The 22,247-nt window shown below is 35.0% G+C and overlaps 1 protein-coding gene across 8 annotated transcripts in view; it reads right to left on the minus strand.

Moving 5' to 3' along the window:
* The window catches only part of Ptprd (protein tyrosine phosphatase, receptor type, D), a 515,048-nt gene that overhangs the window by 208,031 nt on the left and 284,770 nt on the right, over positions 1 to 22,247 (minus strand). The window lies entirely within an intron of this gene.

Below are 22,247 nucleotides of genomic sequence, written 5' to 3' on the forward strand. Positions count from 1 at the left end.
GGTGGCTCAGTGGTAGAGTGCTTGTCGTACATGCATGAGGCTCTGGGTTTGATTCCTCACCACCACATACGCAGAAAAAGCTGGAAATGGCGCTGTGGCTCAAGTGGTAGAGTGCTCGCCTTGAGCTGAAGAACTGAGGAACAGAGCTCAATCCCAGAGTTCAAACCCCATGATGGACCAAAAACAAACAAACAAAAACAAAAAATAAAAAATGTACAGACATTTTTCTTGCCATTATTACTTAAACAACATAATATTAGAACTATCTGCATAATATTCACATTGTACTATGTTACAAATAATCTAGAGAACATTTAAAGTATAAAAGAATGTACAGTTATATATATATATATCATCTTATGTATATAAGACATTTGAGTATCTACAGATATTATTTTCTTTGTCTCTCTGTTTCTCTGTGACTCTTTCCCTTCTTTGCTTCTTCCCTCCCCTTATATCTCTCTCTGTGTATGTGCATGCCCAAAACTATCACTACTCATATATTTAGAAATAACTATGTCTGTTTTTCAAATAAACGTAAAGTTCAACTTGAATAAATTACTTGTAAGAAATTTAATTGATTATAAAATAGTCTAGTAGTGCTTTACCAACGAATAATTACAATTTCTTATTACTGACAAAAATAAATTCCGAAAAGCCTATTGCACTTTTAGTAATTAAAAAATTGAAACTCACTTTGTATAGCTCCTTAAAAATAACAATTAAGAAACCTCAACCTACCCCCAAAAAACAAAAACAAACAAGTCAAGTTTGCTGAATTTTCAACCTCAAATTTATCCCGTCAACTTTTCTCTATAAACATGAAAACTTCTCTAGATAACAAAGCTTGATCAATTATAGTTTACTTAAATGCCACAAATGTGTTACTGAAGAGTAAAATTTTCAAAAAAAAGACCAACGTTTTCAGAACAACAGTCCTGGATTATAGTAAGAGAAAACCGATGAACTAATAAGTCAAAATGTAGGCTTTTGGTCTCCTTTTGAGCAGGAACAAAGCTACATAATTTCTACCATCTGCCTTGAATGATTCGAAGATGCTATCAAAACTTAAATTTAACACTTGAGCTTAGAAGATTATTTTAGTCCCATGTACTCAGAGACTAAGACTAAAAACCAAATAAAACCAAAACAAAATAAATAAATAACACAGAAATAGATTTTTGAAACAGTCCACACCAATAAGCTACATTTTATTTAAGCTGATGATGTGTCTCTGCTAGGGAGACAGCATCTCTGTGTATGCAAATGTATATCCATCCTCAGCCAAGCAGAGTACTTCAGCGGATAAGTGTCAGAGATCTTGGTAAAGAGTGGAATTTCAAGATGATGTTTCGAGTCTCCAAGGGAAAGTTCAATATTAAAAATGGAACAAGGAGTAGTATCTTGCAAATTAGGCTATGTAGATTTTAATAATCTATTCCACTTGAATTTCATCAGGCTGTGCTTTATGTCCTTAAAGCTGTTGTCAATATATTTACATGTACAGTATATGTATATTGTTGTTGGAGGAAGAAAGGTGAGAAAGATAAATAGCTGCTATTTCACAGAAATGTTATCATTAAATTTCGGCATCACTGACATAAAATACTTCAAAGTATAATGATAATTTACCTCATCAATTACAGTGCTATCCTCATACAGTTTGTTAAATAGCTCTTAGATTTTGATGTTATTTTCTACTTTTAAAGAAACCAGGTAAAATTAATGATGATGATGATAATAATAATAATTAATAATAATATTAATAAAATCACCTTGGGATTTCTGAATGGTTTCTATATTGCCCAGGGCATTCTAAACTCCCAACAGGTGTTGAACTACTAGTTACCATTACCTGCATAAATAGTGCTCTGTTATTCATTTTCCTCTACAAATTCCTCTCACAGAACAACGGAGCCAATATTCAGGGCTGATTAGTAGCGAGTGTCAAGGCTTAAGATTGTTGAACCACTTACTGAAGGCTCTTACCAAGGAAATCTAAACTTAATAACCATTTATAAGAAGTGAAGTTCTCACCTTGGGGGTAGCTGAAAAAATTGACTTGTGCCCTCCTGAAAGTAATCTAAAACAATGTATGACCTTTCCTTTTCCTCATTGGCTCATACAGAACACTCCAGAGCCTCTTTCCCATATATGCCAATGTACAACCAGATAATCTCTCTTGCATACTAATTGGACAGAGAATGTAAAAAGCATTCCATTCTTATTTTTAATACGAGTAATTAAATTCTATCCATCCCCCTCTTTGCACAGAAGCTTTTTGAATGCACTTTCTTCATTAAATTTTCATGAGCAACATCACAATGTAAGAGATTCAAATAGCCGGAGCTGTTACAGGTTGACAGTTGTGGCTCCTTTCCAATTTGACTGTCAGGTATTTGGCAATAAAACTCAGTATTCAACATAAAATGAACTGTAGAAATAATGGATTTTCTAATTGGAATGCTTATCTCAGTGGGTATACTTTAGAAGATGTTAATTGCTTTTTTTCACCAGCCTTACATTTATTAGTGATTTATATAAAACTGCCTTGGCCATTTGATAACGTCAACTTTGACAGCTTATCAAATGAATAGTACTAGGATCTAGGAAATCTAACCAATACCCTCGCTACATTAACCAAGTACACTTTCATGGGTAAAAATCAGCTAATAGAAATTAGCAAATTTGTCAATACATTCGTAGTTTTCAACTTTTACATGAGGTGAAAAGAAAAACATTTTGTCCTATTCATTAATGTGCTCATTAAGCTTTAAAGTACTTCACTTACCACCGTTCCATATTAATATCCAATCATGCAGAATTAGCTACTAATTCATCCACAATTTAAATCAGACTTGACCTTCATGAAGCTATTTGGTCTGTCATTTTGAGAGACTATTAAAGGGCAGATGACTACCTATTGTGCTTAGTGAATCGGAGAGGCATACATATATTGTTTGGAATGGCAGCTATAAAGACTTGGAAATAGAGCCCATTCTTTGAATCTGTTTGTATCTTAATGAAATATGCTGATATGGAGTTTTCATTTCCATTAAAGAAAAAGAGAAATTTACATCAGCATTTTACAGAGTTAACTTTCATTGCTCTTCAACTTGTTAACAAGTCATGACCTTCTCTGGACTTTAAAGGTATCTATGATGAAAATGTCTGTCACTACTTTGAAGAGAGTCTTGCCTTAGATATCTGTGAATGATCAAGTAATAGCTTTTGCCTAATTTGTTCAGTTCAGCTGCTTTCATTTCTCATCCATAAACAATTTTAATGATGCCTTTATATTAGCTTCAAGTCTACAAATACTGTCTCATATTTGAGAATAGCTCAAGGATGGCCCTTTTTGCTTGATCCCACTAGAACTTATACAGAATAAATACAACAAGATGAGTCCTTTGACTTTATTCCTAAGTGAGTTAAGAAACTTTTCACTGAAGGTCATGGTCTTAGAAAAAAGTAATACAAGCCGGGCGCTGGTGGTTCACGCCTGTAATCCTAGCTACTCAGGAGGCTGAGATCTGAGGATCGTGGTTCAAAGCCAGCCGGGGCAGGAGAGACCGTGAGACTCCTATCTCCAGTAAACCACCAGAAAACCGGAAGTGGCACTGTAGCTCAAGTGGTAGAGCGCTCGACTTGAGCTGAAGAGCTGAGGGACAGCGCCCAGGCCCAGAGTTCAAGCCCCACGACTGACAAAAAAAAAAAAAAAGAAAAAAGTAATACAAGGTTATCAGATTTACCACCAATAGTATGCTTCTGCAAATGCATCACTGAACGATTTGACAAGTATACCTGGACATTTAGACATCATTAATAAAACAGGCCTTGCCAAGGATGGTGGTACAATAAAACAAAATCAGAATTTTGAGGAATAAACAGGTTTTCCTCTTGGAGAATTTGTCCCTTAAAGTAATTCTTCTGAGTGCTGAACAATTAATAGTGGGTTTTCTCTCAAAGATCCCCAATAGGCATTACCAATAAACACCTTATTATGGTCAATATACATGTAAATTAATAAAGCTCCTAAAATGTAGTGACTTTATGTGCTGTTGTTTTTTGTTTATTTGTGTGTTTTGTTTTTGTCAGTTGTGGGGCCTGAACTCTGGACCTAGGAATTATCCCTGAGCTCTTCAGCTCAAGGCTAGGGCTCTACCACTTGAGCCACAGCATCACTTCTGGTTTATTCTGCTTATGTGGTGCTGAGGAATTGAACCCAGGGCCTCATGCGTGCAAAGCAAGCGCTCTATCACTGAGCCACCTTCCCAGCCCTGTTTAATGTTCTTAAGGGTCCTCAGTGCTCAACAAATACTCAAAATTGGATGCTGAGAATGACACCAGTATTTCTGGGCTCCCTTAGGAGACAACACAATTCCTTATGGTGTTCATTTAAATAGCTATTATACATTTGACCTCTAAATGAGTATCCGCACATCAGGAGGTACAGAATAATCTTTAGAATCCTATTTTATTTTGTACCATATCTTATCTTACCTTCATTTTTATTGGCACTGGGAGTGACCATTTGGCTTCATACTTACTTAGCCAAGCATTCTTCCACAAGAAGTATGCCCCTCCCCAAACTTTTCTTCTGAGATAAGGTCTCATTAACAGTGCTTGGGTTTGCCTCAAACTAGAGATAATCCTACCTCTGCCTCCCAAGTAACTAGCATTACAGAAAAAGTCATTCCCTAAACTTAATTTTTTTAAATATATGAAGTAATATTTGGCTTACAAGTTCACAAAATGACTGTTAATGAGTGTTTATTTTTACAAGTTTTAGATTTATTTAGTCAGCAAAGAATTTTGATCCCTTGAGATGTTCAACATGCATAAGGTTTTTGATTTTGTTAAATTTACTGTAGCTTCTTCATGGGAAATACTAACAATTTAATTCTTGATTTCTTCTTTTTGGCCCTATTGGTATAGGTTCCTACAAATTAAAATTGGAACCACATGACAAAATCTTGTGTGAACACAGTGAAACTCATTTTAAAAAATAAAATATATTTTATGCTTAGCCTGTCTCTAGGAAAAAAATGGGGTTCTTTGCATTTAAACGCACTATTGCATGTTGAAGAGGACATTGTGTCAACTTTTGCTGACAGGAACAAGAGTTGTATGTCCTGGCCACCTTTTAACTTTAGGGGTATATGATATAACTATACAAAGAGGAAAGTGATTTTTCTTTGAGTGGTGAAAGGACTGAGTGGGGAAATTTCTATTATCAAAAGAAAAAATTAAAAATGTCAGGATGATAACATGTTTGGTTAAATTAAAGTAGTAATTTTCTATGTAACATAAAACTAATCTATTTTTACATTTAAGAAGATAGGCAAAAATTAGAGTATGTGGAAAAATTAGAAAATGTGTTGATATTAAAAGATCAAATTAAATGATTAAGTAACAACACTTATGAAACATGTATTTGTGGGAAAGTTGCATTGTATATTGAAAAATTTGAGCCTGTGGGAAATTAATTCTTTTAAGAAAACCCATAGGATAAATCAATAGATGGCAAAAACCATTCTATAAATATTTACCGAAGGCCTCTTTTTTGTTGGATTGGGCCACACACTGACTATGAACTAATCTAGAGACTCTATGTTGTTATGATTTGATTGTATCATCAAGATAATTCAACTCTGTGAGAATAATAATAGTACTTCTTAGGACTGGATGAGATAATACATTAAATGTGCCTACCACTGCCTGACACTTGTGACTTGCGTCTAGTAAAATGCTAGTATATAACATACTTACTTTAAGCCAAGCTCCAGCAATAGATCTAAGTAAAAAAGAGGTGTGCAGTTCAAAGTTTGGTATAACAAGGGCTTTGACAATAAGCTCCAAATAAGAAAACAGTCCACAGCAAATCCTGTAGAATAGAGATTATGTAGATATGCAAGTGTATTTAGAAAGCCGGATCCTTGCCAAGTAACCTCTTCAAAATTCATGAAGGCCCTCATTTCTCCTTTTGAAAACAAGGGCTTTTGTGTTCTTTGATTAAACAACCGAGTAAATAAAGGATTATAATCCATATTGTCAAATGATTTGTCCCAAAAATAAATTTAAAAAGTGGTTTTAAATATTTGGGATAGCAAAGCTATATTGTGAATGACTTTTGTTTGTTAGTTTTTATTATTCAGACAAAAAGAATTAAGTATAAATCCTTCAGAAAGTAGGTCACATTAAAAAGCCAATATGATTTTTTGATGATATGTCTACATGACCTAATAGATGACACATGTTTTCTAGATCTAAATAAAACTACATCTAAAAACTAGATCTAAAATAAAACTAGGCATAATAATATTTACAAGACTCAATGCATTTATGGACAAACAAACTGACTAAAGGAAGCTATATTTAGGGGAGGACTCCAAAGGCCTTAACTCTTTTTATTTTTTTTGTCGGTCATGGGGCTTGAACTCTGGGCCTGGGTGCTGTTCCTCAGCTCTTCAGCTCAAGGCTAGTGCTCTACCACTTGAGCTCCAGCGCCACTTCCATCAAAGGCCTTAACTCTTATGAACAACTAAAGTACTTTTATGTCAAAACAAATACCAAGAAGTACAAATTTTGGGGGTTAGGCAGTCAAGATCTAAACAGGAACAGAGGCAGGAAGAGTGAGCAAATGTGGTCATTACATTCAATGTACACTATGTAAAAAGATGAGCTATGTATCTTGTGGATAGGGACAGGAGGTGGAAAATGGAGAATGATGGGGCGAACACAAAGCATTGTACTTATCACCTGACTTAGGGAAGTAATCACTGTGTGTAACTACTTAACAATAACAAAAAAAAACATTTACTTAGAAAAAACTGTAGATAGGAGTATCAGTACATTTACATACAATGTTCTTTGATTATATTGATTTTGACTATTAAAATGATTTTTAAAAACATGAAGCCAAGCTGAGTATCTGTGGTTCATGTTTGTAATAATGTCTGCTCAGGAGGCTGAGATCGGAGGATCACAGTTTAAAGTGAATCTGGGCAGGAAAGTCTATGAAACTTTTATCTCCAATTAAGCACCCAAAAAGCCAATGTCATGTACCACATTTTCTTGATCCATTCACCTACTGAGGGGCATCTAGGTTGGTTCTCTATCTTAGCAACGGTAAACAATGCTGCGATAAACATCATTTTGCTGGTGCTTCCATCAGAAAGAATGGCACTGCCCGATTTGTAAGGAAATGGAAGGACTTAGCAAAATTAAGTGAAGTAAGCCAGACCCAAAGAAACATAAGTTCCACTGTCTCCCTTATTTGTAATAATTAGTATACATATAGGATAATCTTAGCAGATGAGCAGAATACCTCAATATCTATGTACATATGACCATATAAAATGATGCTAAATTAAATGAACTCCAAGAACTAGACACAAGAGGTTTTTGTTTGTTGTTGTTGTTCTCAATGTGCTATGTAATTTCGTTATTCTTTTGTGTATTTCCCCCTATGGTTTTTTTCCCCTGTTGTCACTGCAACAAAAAGCCAAAGGGAGAGCTATGGCCTAAGAGGTAGAGTATTACCTTTGAGCAAAAAGCTCAGGGACAGAGCCCAGGTCCTAAGTTCAAGCCGTAAAAAAGGCAGAAAATAAAAAGTAAAAAAAAAAAAAAAGGGTGAAGCCAGTATTTTTCCACATTCAGAAAACAACTTTGAGCAAAATAACTGCACAATGTCCTCACAGGCTAACATAATGGTCCCAGTAATCGTTCAGCACTAAAGAGCCAATCCACATCCATTAGAGAATGGAATTTAGCAAGAACATCATATTGGACTAATGAGCCATTTTACAAACTACAAAGTGCTATGATGACCACTTCCCTAAAATACAAATGTTGAGCCTTTTCAAGGTTCTTTGAAGGTAGAAATATGTGTTTGCATATTTTCATTTTTAACAGACATATTAAAACTAAACAACATTGTTTAAACTAAAAATTGAATTAAAATTAAATTACTTGTTTGACATCAAAAATGGAGTAAAGTCTTTTATTTTTATATTTGGTGTTTTATATTTTGTGTTTTATTTTGTAACATTTTTGTCTTGCCAACTTCTGCTCTTCAAACAAATAGTGATGAGTTCTTAATTAGATTAGAAGCATAATAAAATGGAATATTTAGTCATCTTTTTATGTAAAAAGGATTGGACACTAATATACCATGGGAATTTTTAAGATATGCAACATTTTTAAAATGTACCTCTTGATATACATCCATTGGCTACTTTGTGCATTTATCATTGGTTTTAGGTATAGATAGAATGTTTCCATGTCTGATAGCTAAGTCAAAGCCCAACAAGATAAGCACCGGGAAAATGATTCTAGTAAGAGAGAGGGGAAAGTCAAGAGGAGATGGAGATAAGAATAAAGTGGTGAAGGAGGGAAGAACATATTCAAAATTAAGAAAAGTAAGGGAAGAGGTGGGTCAAAGGGGAATGAAAATGTTGAAGGGGTGATACAGACTAAGATGCATCATATTCATAAACTGCTTTGTTACATGGCAAAAACATTCAATAAATACCATACAAATTTTAGAGAACTGAAGAAAGAGGTAGGTTGGGAAACGTGGGTGAGAATATTGAAAGGGGTGACCTTGATAATGAAGTACTGTAGAAACTGTTTTGTTGACTGGCAACTCCTTTGTACAACGACTTAAAGATAATGTATGTTTAAAGGAGGAAAAAAAGTGACCACTGTAATCCTAGCTACTTAGGAGGCTGAGGTCTCAGGATAACAGTTTGAATAGGGCCCAGTTAGGCAAGTCCATGAGATTCTTATCTCCAATTAAGCACCAAAAATGTCAGAAGTAACATTATCACTCAAGTGGTAGAGCTCTAACCTTGAACAAAAAACAAGGTCAGTGTCCAGTCCCTGAGTTCAAGCCCCAGAACGAGTACACACACATACAAAAGTTGGATGAAAATGGAACATGATACAACAAATATTGATTATGAAGTAATTTTCCTAGAGGCCAACAATTTAGCATTGTTTACACCTCTGATTATTCTGTTATTTCTATCTATCCAAAAAGAACTCTAAGGGACACCATTACCAGTGGAAAGTAGACTTAACATATCCACCCTACACATTTAAGTCACACAAGTGTCTCTGTAGTAATATAGGCCCAATATTGACTACCTGTGTTTAGGTGAGCAGACTGATCAGGGAGTCAGAAGCTGGGAGGCAGAGGATTTAGTGGAAAGGCAATGAAGTTTCAAGCCTCCATCTTCTAGACAAACCATCTTACCAGGTTACAGACAAGATCAACTTTCTTTCCATAATATAGTCCATGAAGGAGAAAAAAAAACTTTTATATTTTCCTTAAACAGTGTAAATAAGGCATTTATTTTCAACATTCCAGATGGCAGCAGGGTATAATTTGTACTGTTTTGACATCATGACCATAATATTCAAAATCAATCTTCCTGCAAGTGAGTTGAGCAAGGGATTGAAAACAGAAAAATAAGGCAATGTGACAAAAGCTAAGTCAACTTTTTCTAGCAAAACTGAGCCATTAGGCTATTATCAAAACAATAGGCATATGAGTAAAATTGAAAAATATCATATAGAAAAAAATGTTGCTATTTATATCAAGGATTACTTTACCTCAGAAAGAGATTATCTAAAACAGAAGACAAATGTCAGTCCATCGACTATATTGCAAATGCAATACTTAATACATGTAAGATTTGTCATTCTAAAAGAAATTATGAAAAAGATACAATGAATTTTTATTCCAAATTTCTCTTTGCAAGTTATCCTATACAGATGGAATGCTTATCTGGCTATGGCAAGAAATCAATTAAAGAAGCTTTTATTTCGGAATGGTTTTAGGTATCTTTTAAGGGCAGTTACTGGGTACAAGAGTCTCCAATAATTTCTCATAGAATTAGCTATGTAAGACATGGAGAACTGGATATTGATAAGCTGATAGGAGTCTCATTAGCAGCTGCTAAATATTCAGCACAATAACCAGCTACCCACAAAGCTTTCTCAAGTGAAATTCCATTTTATGAGATATTCTCATATGTTGAGGAGTTTAGAAGGTATTTTGGCACTGAATAAAGCAAACTTGTTTAGAAACATTGTGCATAATTATTCTACAAATTGCAAAGCAATGTAAACACAGAATACAAATCCCAATTAGATTATCAATTTTCTGAACATGGTAACAGAAAAGTCTCATTGCATTAGGTCAGTTAACCTATATGGAAATAATTAACCAAATATTTGGTTTAGCCAATGATTTCCATCTAAGTGATTTAAAATTAGAGACATCTACTACCTATCTACATTATTGATACCTGGATATAAGATAACTAAGTAAATGCTTAGGAATTAGGGTAGAATCTGTTTCATTTTTTGAGAATATATGTGTCTCATAATTCACAATGTGTAGAAATGTATATTGAGATATTATCACTTGTATTATTATTGATTATACTATTAGTGTCATCACTTTCATTATATTAGCAATTTTTATAGAACTGAAGTTCAAATTTGTTTCTTGTTTTTTAATAAATTATATTTTTATTGTTATTAAGTAGTTTACAAAGGAGTTATCACTCAACAAATAAGTTCATAAGTAAAGTGCATCTTGATTGTTTCTTCTTTACACAGAAATCATAAAAAGGGTTGTGGGAGCTCCAGTGGTTTGAGTTACGTATTTTAAAAAAAAGGGGGGGTTGTTTGTTCCTGGGCTCTAGTCTTTGTTAGTTCTGTAAAATTAGAGAACTCTTAACACATTATACAACAATAAAACTTAACAAAGCCTCCAGTCTGCATCAGTATCTTGCAGTAAATGTAAATAAAGATAAAAAAAAGTTGCAGGTGGCTCATGCCTATTATCCTAGCTACTCAGGAGGTTGGGATATGAAGATTATTGTTTGAAACAATCTGGCACAAAAGTCTGTAAGACTCATATCTCCAATAAATTACTCAGAAAAAGCCAGCAGTGGCATTATGGCTCAAGTGGTAGAGAACTAGCCTTGAGCAAAAGCAGCTCAGGGACAATGCCCAGGATGAGTTCAAGCCCCAGGACCAGCAAAAAATAAAAAATGAAAATTCCCATTTCAGTGTACAGTTTGAATTTTCTTCCTCTTTTTCTACTTACTAATGAAAGCAATATCATATTTAAAAGCAAATGTAAGGGGAAATTTGTTTATTAACTTTTGAAATACCAAAATGTTAACATTATTTACAGGAGGTGAGAGTTCTAGAAAATAACCCCAAAAGAAAAACAAAGAAAACGACCAAAAAATGCCCAAAACCACCATCCAAAGTTGCATGAGTAAAATTCTATCATCTTTACTACTAGATATAATAGATATCAAATGTCCATGTAAATTCTACAAGCTTCAATTTTTCCTTCGTCTATAGTTAACTTAGTGAGTTAGAAAGGAAAACACGTAAAGAATTGTGGTCTTTATGGTTTCTAAGAGTAACTATAAATAAAAGAAAGAAAAGTCATATGAGTATGAAGACATTTACATGTCTGCAGCCATATGTAAATAGAAGTGTCTATTTTCTTATAAAATTTTTACTTTGAAGTCAACATGGACATTCACCAAGAGACGCCAAAATGATAAGGAGATGCCCTTTATGTGAGATAATCCTATGGAGATACATTTAAATCACAATGAGATAATCCTAGGGAGATACATTTAAAATCACAAAGTGTTGGACACTGGGAGTTGTGGAATGAGTTGAGAATAAAACAGTATGAAGACCAGTTTTACAGGGTTTGGTGATAATCTGAAGGTTCATGTTAAAAGAGGATTATCCAGGATGGTTTTCTGAGAATATATGAGAGATATGTATAATATATTTTCATTCATGTATTGCTTGTCTGAGCAATGTCATAAATTTGAGGCACCATGAAGTAGATACCATGCCTACAGCAAGGTTAGATTCTGACCAGGATAGTTGCCTTAGGGTGGAATACAGAACCAAACAGATGTAAGCATCTCCCAGTTGCATAATGAACCCACTTTTACCTAAAGAATGGACAGGAAGCTTATAAGATATTTGTCCTCTATGTGCTTTGTCTCAAGTGGAAGATAAGTAAGTTCTGTTTCTGCTTACACATGAGTTCAGAACTCCTAGAATGGAGTTGCCAGGGTTTTCCAAGGTACCAACCTAGAATGACAGGAGATATCCACACAATTGGCAACATATGTTTTTTGTTTTTCCAATCAGTAACTCAGTTGCTGAAATCTGAAACACAGATACACATACCAGAAGATTTCCTCTGTTCCCACGAAGAAACTCATGAAATACTAGAGCTTGATAGTCAATGGCTTAATGAATAAAAAAGAACTTGAATTGTACTCTTACGAAGACACAGCATTAAGAACCCCCTTATAGATAACTCATGATTGAGGCATTTCAAAATATGATGGGCAAATAAAAAAAATTGAGTTTCCATTGATAAGATACTACGCAGCCATGGAATAAACCTTTTTCTGATGTATTAAACACAACCTAGAGATGCTCCCTTTCGTTGATTTGCCATAGACTGACATATTGTTATAAATTCAGGAAACATGCAATCTCTAATGCTTAACAAACTGACGGGGACTTGACAAGAAAAGATGTTATCTTAGTCTTTAATTCACTGACAGATAAAGCAGACATATCCCACAGCTTCTCCCACAGTACATGTGAATGGTTTGATGTCTACTGTGAGATAAATGCACCTTCAATTGCCAGTGATGATGACGACGAGGCCGCTGGATAAGTAATGTGAGTGCATCCATAAGCGCAGGAAGAAATTCAGTCACTGATCCCTAAAATAACCAGTGCTATTTAAGCATTTATTGTTATAAACAGAAAATGATATGCAACACAGCTTTGTAAATTATACATGACAGATTTCCTGGGCCAATGATAACCAAATAGGCAAATTATATATATATATATATATATATATATATATATATATATATATTTTAAGGAATGAACTCAGAAGAACAGAAAACAATAAAAATGTTCATTCAGTGATAAAAAAATGTTTTCCAAATCATTTTTCCCAAATGGATATCATGAACTTCTATGAGTGCTGGTGAATTTGGCTAGAAATCTCATTGGACTTACTGAGAATCCACTACAAGACATAATATTAAATTCCTTGACAATCACAGCTAAGTCATGTAACAAATTAATCTTTTGCTTTCTTTTTTCTTTTTAAAATTTTTTTCAAATGGCATTGATGCATATCCTCTTCTTTGAAGCCTAATCTTTCATAGAACATGATGAGTAGGGTTCTGGAAAAAGCATCCTGAGATGTATACTCTCCTGCTGCATTTTAACATGATAGGGATGTAGCATACCCAATCATAGCTTTTAAGTGGTGATTTCCTCTATTGTTCAGTAAAAAACAATCATTGAGATACCCAAGTGTATGCTGGTCCACTCACTCCTCTCTCTCAGACCCAATATAAACTTTTCCTTTATTTGCAAATAAAGGAAATTATATATGCATATATAACAGGAAATTATTGGCAAGATAGAAAATATTTAATGAAATTTTCACATTTATCCCTATCAAGAAGCTAATTTATGTCTGACATTCCTTGATATGTGTTTGACATTTAATTTTAATTATTCCATTGTACCCACAGTTCCTGGGTCCTAGGGGCCCTACTGAATTCATAACAAGAATGGTTTTATCCCATACTTATGGCTTTTTTTTTTACATGATGAAATAAATTTCCTAATCCAATTTTGTTGCATCTTAAAACTTAATGCACTGGATTTTCGAGAATATGCTTATATAATTTTTAAATCAAGTAAACTGTTGAAAAACGTCCCAAGTGTATTTTTATTAGAGTAATAATATCATTGCTTCTTAGTAAATCACACAAAATATAAAAGCTAATATACGTGTGTGTGTGTGTGTATTATAAGATACAAAAATGTGGGAATATAACCTTGTAAGAAAGGGCATGTGAGAAAATAATATGAGTGACTTTGCAAGGAAAGGTGAAGTAAAACATAATAAGTGTGAGAAATAAACCCTATGGGAAATTACTTAAATAGGTAGATAGAAGTGAAGGAAAAAAGTTGCAATATCAGGGTATTGAGGCAATTTTTAAAATAATTCCCAAAAAATGCTATTCTTAACTCTTACTTCAAGTCACACAGTTCTACAAAGAAGCCTCCATTTCAAACACTTTTATTTAGAATGTACATATTCAGATCACTACTCATGCCCTAACCTGGAGTGGAGCCACCAAAAGAGATTAAAGTCACTGCAGGATTACAATACTAACACAAACAGCACTGATTTAACTTGAACTGAATCATGTTCAAAGCAAACTCATAGTATCAAATCATTCAGAGATCAAAGGAACAAAAAGAAAGTGCATGGACTTTTCATTGTATTTCCAAGAATTGGATGTTGATGGTTCCATCTGTGTATATTTTTTAAAATTTCATACAAGAACATGTTCTTCTTGTGCAGTGAATAGCAGTTGAAGAAACAGTGCTATACTGAATACGCATTTTCAAGACTATGATTAGCATAGGTACTATGCTATGTATATTGTACTTTTTACATTTAAATAGTATTAGGTGGTTAAATTCATGGAAGGCATGAATTTTTTATATAGCAAATACATGATAATTTCACTGTTATTATTACTGCTAGTAATATAACTATGCTGTATTAGTTTAAGAGAAAATTCAAAACTATAAACTAAAAGTGATGGTACACATCTGTTATCCACCACTTGGGAGGGAGAAGCAGGAGAATTATGAGTTCATGTCTAGCAGACATGTCTGCAAAATGAGTTCAAGAACAGCATAAACTACAAATAAAGACTTCCTCAGATTATAGAATATGCCCATATACACAAATACAGACACACATACACACATATAAATTCTGTATATTTTGTGTGCATTTGTTTTGAAATACTTTAAGCTCAATAAATAGTTCCCTGGGTTAACTGAGCTACATTCATTATACATGTAGAGACACACACTTTTACTTCAATGCACAGATACTCGTCAGCACAAAAATACCACATTTAAGTAAACACTAGGATTTTCAATCACCTAACAAGAACTAAATCGTTTTTTTGTTTGTTTGTTTTTGGTCAGTCATGGAGATTGAACACTGGGCCTGGGCACTGTCCTCAGCTCTTCACCTCAAGGCTAGTGCTCTACCACTTGAGTCACAGCGCCACTTCCAGTTTTCTGGTGGTTAATTGGAGCTAAGAGTTTCACAGACTTTCCTGCCTGGGCTGGCTTTGAATTGCAATCCTCAGAGTTTAGCCTCCTGAGTAACTAGGATTATGGGTGTGAGGCACCAGCATCCAGCACTAAATTCTTATTAAAGTGAACACAGCGCTGGGAAGATGGCTCAGTGGTAGAGCGCTTGCCTTGCATGCATAAGGCCCTGGGTTCGGTTCCTCAGCACCACATAAGCAAAAAGAAAAAAGCCGGAAGTGGTGCTGTGGCTCAAGTGGTAGAGGGACAGTGCCCAAGCCCAGAGTTCAGGCCCCACGACCGGACCCAAATAAATATATAAATAAATAAAGTGAGCACAGCAACATAGTACAATATAATGAATGATATTAAAATATTTAGCACTGATTTCCTTGCTACCATGGTCTACTGAGCTCACGCTGAGAATTTCTGACAACAACAACCAAAGAAGATGTTTTTGCTAATTTAGATTTATGACAAGTTCTTTTTTTTAACTTTAGATTTGAGTAACAAGAAAAAATTAACACTGAAGTGAAGTATGAAAAGAAAATTCTCTCCATTGGTTTGTTTTTGATAATGACTTTATCCTATATCTTAGATAACAATTATTTGAACTACACAACAGCAAACATCTATTCTGCCTGGAAATTATGGTTAAGAACTTCCTTCTTTGCATTCCTATGATACATGTTGAAAAGATTCCTGTAAAAAACAATATTATTTGGAGATTGTTTTTGCTTGATAGGAATGCCATTCCCATTGTGTGTTTTTTTCTTTCTTTCATAATTAAGAAAAATAGTTTAAATAGTTTGTTTTCAATCATTAGTAATATGTTTTCAAAATTAGTAAGCTATGTGAACTTAACTTCTATGGGCTTTCAAGTGAAGACTGACAACCTAAACACATTTTATACTTAAATGCATGTTGCTTAAGGGCAGCCCAGGCAAGCCATTAATTTCAACAAACTGAATGTGATGGTGCTAGTCTATGATCTTTTCTATGTGGAAGATATAGGCAAGAGGATCATGGCCAGGCCCAAGCAAAAGTATGAAGACTCTGAAAAAAACGCAAAAGCAAAAAAGGGTGTGGGGGGGTGGGGTGGCGGGCTGGAGGTGGAGGAGAGTACTTAAGTGGTAGGGTGCCTTGTCAATTAAGTGGAAAGTCCTAACTTCAAATCTTAGTATGCCAAAACAAAACAAAAAGAATCCAAAAAAAAGTTTCTCCACCTATGATTTTTGTCCATCAAGTGATATTCATTATACAAGATTTTATCATCCAAATCCATTTAATTACATCTCTATAGGCTCTTTTACCTCTGTTCCTCATAGATTCCTTGTTTTCAACAATTAGAACCCTCATTGATATAGATAACAGCATATATGGCAGGCCTTTGTGGTTTCTTTTCTTTTTTAAAGAAGGATCAGTGGTTCTTTAAAAGATTAACAAGGACACAAAAACCGAACAATTACAAGGTAGCCAGAAAAAATATCCTAAAAACGGTAGGAGGTAATGTACAGGCTTTGTATCACTCAGTATGAAGGAAAAAAAAATATTCTTCAATTGGTTTTTCCTAAAAATTGTCAACAACATTTTTTTTTCTGGTTAATCATGGGACTTGAACTCTGGGCCTAGGACACTGTCCCTGAGCTATTTAGCCCAAGGTGAATGCTCTCCCACTTCCAGTTTTCTGCTGGTTAACTGAAGATAAGAATCTCATGGACTTTCCTGCCGGGACTGGCTTGAACCTCAATCCTCAGTTCTCAGCCTCCTGTGTAACTAGATTACAGGTGTGAGCCACCAGCACCAAGCTTCACCATTTCTTTAAAAAAAAAAAAGTAAGATATAATAATACATTGCTCCAAATAAAATGTCCAATCTACAAAAGTTGACTCTGAATGCCACTTCAAGTGATGTCTCTCAATGAATAAACTGAGATTTTGTTGATGCATGATCTAGAAAATTAATCTCTGAGAATACAGCAAACTGAAAGTGGGTTGCAATCAACTGGTTTTAATCAGAGGGAGAAATATCACACATTGAACTAAATAAAGAAGTATACATTGGGTAATGTACACTGGCCTTTCAATGGACACTGTCTCCTCATATTGTAGCCTAGACCCAATGACCTGAGGATGCACCTTTTTGCATGGCTTCCTCCAAGTAACAACTAAACTTTTACTAGTAGTCACAACTCTGATGACAAAATGGAACAGAGTAACAGGTAGATCTTTGGAAAATACATGGTTCTTCTCTCGGGAAAAACCAAGGTAGGTTTGGTTGTATCTGTAGAAGAAAGAAGAGTGGTTGTGTATTTATTTATTTACTGAGTTTTCATGTGCCAGACTTGAGCAGAGTGAGAGAGTTTCTGAGAGTATGACATGTTCCTGGGGTTGCTGTGCACTTTTCTCCCACAATGTTATGAAAAGAAGACTCAATGCAAAGCAAGGCAGGCATTCTTAGTACCCCACCCTTCAGTGCACTCCTCTGAGGATGGAAAAGCTTCATGACAAGAATCTGATGACATAGGGTCATCCAAGCAATAAGAAACCCACAAGAGAAAGATCAGGCAGTACAAATAATGGCATTGACCACCTGTGTGACAACCTTCCTGAGAAGGAGCTAAGTATGCAAGGTGGGAGAAAGCCAAACACATACATGAGGATATTTACCCCTGTCTATTCTCTTTGTGGTAGACTGACCCTGGCTATATCTCTTAGTACAAGCCAGGTGACTTGTTTAGATGATTGGATTTTAGTAACTATCTTACAAGTACAAACTTGGCAAGTCACTGAGCCTTGGGGCTACTGTTGTGAGCCCTACAACTGACACTTGGTATAAAACACTTCCTGGTTCCCGTGGCCAGATAGTTTCTATTACCAGAACCAATAACTTGCAAATTTTGTGTTATGTAGCCATCAGATACCCTGGCACAGAGGCACAGAGAGAGAGATGGTCATCAGAAGCAACACTGGCAAATACTGCACTTGATTCCAGGTCAAAGTCCCTCCTAAACATCTATGCTTTCCTTAGGGAAAGGTGAGATTACAGACCACCACCAAGGAAAATGCCTAACTGCAGATCCGGTCATTCCTCTGATGTGGAACAAGGACAGATGGATTAAAAAATATGTATTGGCTGATCTAGAAAGAGCTTGATATCTATCCTTTGGAAAAACAGCTGGGCTGTAAGATTGTATTGCAGCATAGAAGGTGAGAATTTCTCACTCTTCCTTAAGACTTCTGTCATTCTTGTACTTGTCACTGAGGAAGCTAAATATTTACTCTAGAGATTTTACAATGAAACGTAGATTAAAGGCATCTGAGTATATAGGTTAGGTTTTATAGGGCGTCTTCAACTTCTGTGTGTCTAGGACATTCATCACAACTAATTTGGGCCATGTTTCATTGTTTGAGTCAAAGCTGAAATTCTCTTCAAAAAAGACTCAAAATAAATATAACAGGAATATTTTTAAGAGTTTGTATGACATATACAAACAACAATAACCTAAATCCGTGGTTTGTGTATGGCTTGGCTATCTTTTGAAATGAGATAAACTGTATATAATATGTTTCGAGGCTACCCAGAAACAATGTATAGAAAACATATTATTAAAATCATGTCTGTCTACATTTCATACTTGTATATTTCTGTCGAGATACATATGTATTTAATTATGATGATTATGTATTTCATTCCTTCCTAAAGGAATTGTACTTACACATACACAAGAATTTTCTAAATTTGAGGTGATTTTCACTATAAATTTAATTGTACATGTTCATTGTGATATATATTTATTTATTTATCATTGACAGGTTGAAAAAACAAGCAGTCCAGGCTGGAAACATGGGAAAGTACTGTTGTCTGGATTGGTTGGTAAGGAAGCTAAACAGATACTTTATGTGACAACCTAACTCAGACATCAATAATGATACAAGGTGAGCTGGCTAGTAAAGATGGGCCAGTAATAAGTTTCCACTGGTCTATGCATTATATACTTTATAACTCTAAATTCTTCCAATATAAAAAGTAATATCATACTTATTTGTTTTATACCATCAAAGCTTGCAGGAGAGGTTGACAATGACAAGTTGTGCTTTATGGTATAGGAATAAAAGCCCAATGAAAGAAGGACAGTTTATCTACAGAGAGCAGGTCATGGTAGAAAGGAAATAAACACAGCATTGTGGTTTGGTTGCATGAACTGAGGCTCAGGGAAAACTATCTGGCAATGAAGATGACCATTTGGGTGTTGTGATTGCATTGAAGGTGGCTTGGGAAGGAAGGCTTGTCACCACAGTCGGAGGATTTCCTCAGTTTGCCGTGTGCTCAAGAAATACAGTTCCTCAAAAGTGGTGCTATGGCTCTAGGTGGTAGAGTGCTAGCCCTGAGCTGAAGAGCCTGAGGGACAGCACCCAGGCCCAGAGTTCAAAACTCACGACAGACAAAAAACAAAAACAAAAAGAAATACGGTTCCTGACACACAGAAAAACAAAACTCAATAAATGTAATGTTTTCTTATCAAAAGCAAAATGATACTCCTTTGAGTTTACTTCATTTTAAAAATTTACTTTGGAAACCACATCTATTTTGTCTTTCATTATAAATTAAACAGTAATTTCTACATACATAAATATATACTGAAAATATATTAAGATTTATACAGATAAATGAAACAATTACTATACTTTCGTTTCTTTTATATTACTAATATACATTTTTGAAGACACTATAGCTTATTAAATGGAGATCTTATAAAACTAATCTCTTACAGTATTTCTACTCGAATAAATTAGCATTTGTCATTTTTACCAATTTAGAAATACTGGTAATGAGAAATATCAGAGAGAAAGAAAGACAGAAGAAGCAGGCCTCACCTTCCTACTGATGCTTTTCTATTGTCAACTGTATATTCAGCACTTTCTCTAGGATCTGTAATGAGCTATTTATTTCCCTATGCAAATGGTAATGAGGAAAGATGCGTTATTTTTTATTCCCTGAATCTTCTGCTCATTTTGCTTTTTCATTCAGTACTGCCAGGGAGGAAAAAAAAGTGTGAGCTGAAACACATGCATGATTTTCCTAAGTGACCCAGTGCCAAGTAGCAGTAGCCTGTTCTCTTTTCTTTCTTTCTTCCCTTCTGCATGGCACTCTAACATTCAGACTCACAGAGGGAAAGCATTTTCTAACCTCAAGTTCCCCATTCAGCACCTCCCAGAGAACTGTAATAGCCTGTTCACCTTCCTGGTTTGATCTGATAGGAAGTAAAGCAATGGCCTATTAAATTTTGTCAGATTGTCATTTATTTTTTTAAATTATTTTTAATATAGAGTTGATATGCAGAGGGGTGTCATTTACGTGAGTCAGGTGATGAGTACATTTCCTCTCATATGGTGTCATGTCAGATTGTCATTTCTAAGAGTACTGTTAGACAGTTTTCATAGTAAGTCAGATAAGGTTATGATTCTAGCTGGTGTGATTTTGATTCAGTTGGTGTGAATATTAAACTAGCCTTTTGTCTGGTCAAAGGTGTATAACATGATATTTTTTGCTATCATCAATGTCTGCCCATAAGAAAATATGAGAGCTTAAGATAATTTTGTCAACCAAGTAGAGTGACCACATTTGTAACACCTTCTTATGCTATTTGCAAACATTATTTTGCTTCGATGAAGCGAGGAGAAGTTGAAACAACATGGCACACTGTCAGAGAATGGCGATGGGGTTTAAAAAAAACTAAAATTTCCTCAGGGGAAATGTAAACTTATCAGAATGTATTAAGCATGGATTGATTAAGTATGAAAACAATCAAGGCATAGCATTCAATGATTTTGTAACAATTTTCATACGAAATACAATTGTTTTCAAAATCAGAATGACAGGTCCAACAGAGTCACGGCCAATTTAAAGTCTGTCTTTTATTAGTTTCAATTTCATTTTCATTGATGTGACATAATATCAAATTAATTTCTCTAATGAAGAATGAGAAAAGTATGTGATAAATCATATATTCATAGTAACATATTATCAACTGTTATTTCACAAAATGCTTTCTTCCTTTAAAACTTGCATTGAGCCAGGCTTTGGTGGCTCATACCTGTAATCCTAGCCACTCAGGAGGTTAAGATCTGAGGACTGCAGTTTGAAACCAGCCTGGACAGGAAAATCCTCTAGATTCAACTCCAATTAATCACCAAAAAAAAAAATGGAAGTAGAGGTATATTTCAAAGTAGTAGAACATTAGTCTTGAGCAAAAAAGCCCAGGGGCAGTACCCAGGCCTTGATTTCCAGCTCTAAAATAGGCAGAAAAATACATAAACAAACAAACAAATAAATAATACTATCTTTTGATTCAATCTAAAGCACTCACCTCCCCTGACAGCCATATCCTATAACTGTACTTGTTGCCAATCCCACTGAACCATCTCCCCTCCCTTTCCCCTTGAGCAAATGCTCTGCCAGTCTTGGAAGAGAAGCTGAGACCAAGGCCACTTCTGACACTAACATCCCTAATGAACACAGATGCTGTTGAAACCTTAAAACTCCTCAGTCAAAAGAACCAGCTCGCCAACTGCGTCTCCATCTCACCCTGCTTCCTTCCATCTTCCCACCTCTGGCTTCATGCTCTCTGCCTAATAGGCGCACCCTAGCTGTAAGCGGGTACACCAGTTTTCCCTTCAGCTTGGCTGAGGAAGACGTAATCACTCTTCCCAGGCTTCACTCTAGAATAGTCTGTTGGTCTGTTGAGTTCAGTTTCTGCCCTTTCTGTATTGTGATATCCTCATGACTGACTGTTCTTCCATCCATGATAAGAGTAAGATAATAAATTCTAATTCTTGAAACAAAAAGCCTCCTAAACTCTTTCTCCATTTCTACACACAAAACCATAATGAGAATAGCTCCAAGGTCTAAATCTCTGTCACAACTTTCAGAACTGTGCAACTACAAGAGCCTGTTAAGACAGCCTTGTATCATATTTCAAACTGTCTCCAATGTTAACCTGCATGACTCCATCAAAT

Source organism: Dipodomys ordii, unplaced genomic scaffold (genome assembly GCF_000151885.1).
Source record: "Dipodomys ordii isolate 6190 unplaced genomic scaffold, Dord_2.0 Scaffold93, whole genome shotgun sequence".
Lineage (NCBI taxonomy): Eukaryota > Metazoa > Chordata > Mammalia > Rodentia > Heteromyidae > Dipodomys > Dipodomys ordii.